We start from the raw sequence: 2,629 nt of genomic DNA on the forward strand, positions 1-2,629 counted from the left end.
ATTTTATTGTTAAGTTGGAAATTTTGATAAATGTGGAGGAATTTGAATTTTTGTAGAAAATTAATGATGATTCAAGGGTACCAATGATAATTATTTAGTGGGGTATCGATAATTTGTTTAGTTCACATTATTAATTAATACACATTATCATCATCATTCTATATAGATTTCGTATATGTAATGGATGATCGTTATTGAATGTATCGAGTTTTACCTGAATGGCTACGTGGGATGAATTATTATAATGGAGTTGAGGGTTTTATTAAATATGCAATATCTAATCCGAAAAATGTTAATGGATGAGGTATTACAAGTCCATGTAAGAGGTGTAAAAATAAAAAGTTTCTCGGTTTAGATGTTGTTATAATGCATCTTCTATAAAAAGGGTTAATGGAGAAATACTTGTGTTAATTTGCACATAGAGAACTATATGTTATAAGATCATGGTAGAAAATATGGTTGGGTCAACTTCTAGTTCTAGCAACGTACATGGAATTGTAGATTATAATAGTAATCGTTATAGGAGTATGGTTATAGATGTTGTCGCACCCGACATCGCGGCGGCTCTATAAATTAATTCTCGAATTATGGAAAAAGAACAGATTTCTGGCATCTTGTTCTTTTAGGGAAAATGTCTCGTTTAAAGAGTCGCTACCTAGTATTATGGTCACTAAGAACCTTAACTGGTCAACAGAGATTCTATGATACGGGACTGGTTACGTAAAAGGAAATATATTATCACCTCTTAAATGTTCTGCCTGAGGCAGACTGCATTGCTGGTTTTGTCTTAAATTGCTAAATGTTTATTAGTTCGTTATGATAATTTGCTTATAATATTCCTAACTCTGACGTTAATGAATATTCAACTACGAATATCTCCAACTCTGGCGTTGATAAATATTACATAGCTATAAAATAAATTAGATCAATATGTTTTTTATTCCCTACTCTAGTGCTAGTGAATAAATAAATAAAAATAAATTTATTTTTAAGCACGCACATATATTTTATTTTTCTAACTAAATAAAATAAAGTACAATAAATAAAAATAATATAAATTTAAATAAACCAATAAATTTATATTATTTTTATTCATATATACAAATTTATTTATTTATTTTATTTTTCTGTTTTTTTATTTTTTCAAGCCAATGACCATGCGGCTTTTACCCGCCAGCGTGCGTGAATTGTTCACGCACGCTGGCAACAGTTAGGATGTAATTATATTTCTAATGCACAGTGTTGGGGTGCAAACTAGAGACTCTTACCTCGAAGCAAGATGGAGGCGACGGCGTGCTGTTCCTCTCTTCGTTTTTTAAGCTTCTTCCTCTGGTTTTGGAAGCCGGCGCTGGAGAAGAAGAAGCCGATTGTGATGCTGGTGCTTTCGTCTGTGGGTTTCTTATTTTCGTGTCCTCTGTTGAGCCGTGAGATAGCAGTTGAAGATTGTATTCTGTTACAGTTGGTTATAACCAACGGGAATCTTGTATAGATAATACCCAGCTAAGCTCATGTATAAATAGCAACGATTACAAGCAAATAAAGTAACTGAATCAGAAATCATTCACTTACCCATTGTTTCTCTTCTCTATTCCTCTCTTCATTATTCTTCTCTGCAAATCTTCTTATTACTTCAACCATATTCTCTGTCTCTTCTCAACATATGGTATCAGAGCCATATCACTAAAATCAAATAAAGAACATCAAGAAACTGAGTTTTCTTGAAAAAGAAAAGCAAAGCAGAAAAGATCAATCAATGGCAACAGAATCAAACAATTTTGTGCAAGCAGCAATACCAAGATTTGATGGTCATTATGACCATTGGTCTATGCTTATGGAGAACTTTCTTAAGTCCAAAGAATACTGGAGTCTAATAGAAAAAGGGATTGGTGCAGCAAGAGGAGAAGGAGTGCAATCAGCAGCACAATCAACAGCACAACAGAAAGTAATTGAAGAAGAAAAATTGAAGGATTTAAAGGTCAAGAACTACCTATTTCAAGCCATTGACAGAACCATCATTGAAACTATACTCAACAAGGAGACTTCAAAGGCCATCTGGGATTCCATGAAACTGAAATATCAAGGATCCACCAAAGTGAGACGTGCCCAGTTACAAGCACTTAGAAGAGAATTTGAAGTTCTTGGCATGAAAGAAGGGGAAAAAGTTGATGAGTACTTTACAAGAACATTAACTATTGCAAACAAAATGCAAGTGCATGGAGAAAGTATGAAGCAGAATGTAATTGTTGAGAAAATTTTAAGGTCAATGACCTCAAAATTCAATTATGTTGTCTGTTCTATTGAAGAATCTAATGATTCATCAACCATGTCAATAGATGAACTTCAAAGCAGTCTCCTAGTTCATGAACAGAGGATGCAAGGTCAGAAAGAAGAAGAGCAGGCTTTAAACATTACTAATTCAGAGAAAATAGGAAGAAGAATTGAATACAGAACTGAAGGGAAGGAAAGATTTCGTGGTGGTTTCAGGGAAAGGGGTCGAGGAAGGGGAAGATAACCCTACAACAAAGCCTTGATCCAGTGCTACAACTGCCAAAAACTAGGACATTTTCAATACGAATGTCCTGTTAGAAACAGAAATGACAGGAATGCATATTTTGCAGAAGTAGATGAG

At 34.0% G+C, this 2,629-nt stretch overlaps 1 long non-coding RNA gene across 1 annotated transcript; it reads right to left on the reverse strand.

The window, feature by feature from the left end:
• Positions 1 to 1,414: 1,414 nt before the first annotated feature.
• On the reverse strand, positions 1,415 to 2,124 carry LOC133699001 (uncharacterized). The gene is made up of 3 exons (XR_009843224.1): positions 1,988 to 2,124; positions 1,570 to 1,680; positions 1,415 to 1,450 (listed from the first exon to the last, which is right to left on the reverse strand). It is a non-coding gene; the product is annotated as an uncharacterized LOC133699001 (long non-coding RNA).
• Positions 2,125 to 2,629: the final 505 nt, after the last annotated feature.

This window comes from Populus nigra, chromosome 7 (assembly GCF_951802175.1).
Source record: "Populus nigra chromosome 7, ddPopNigr1.1, whole genome shotgun sequence".
Taxonomy (NCBI): domain Eukaryota; kingdom Viridiplantae; phylum Streptophyta; class Magnoliopsida; order Malpighiales; family Salicaceae; genus Populus; species Populus nigra.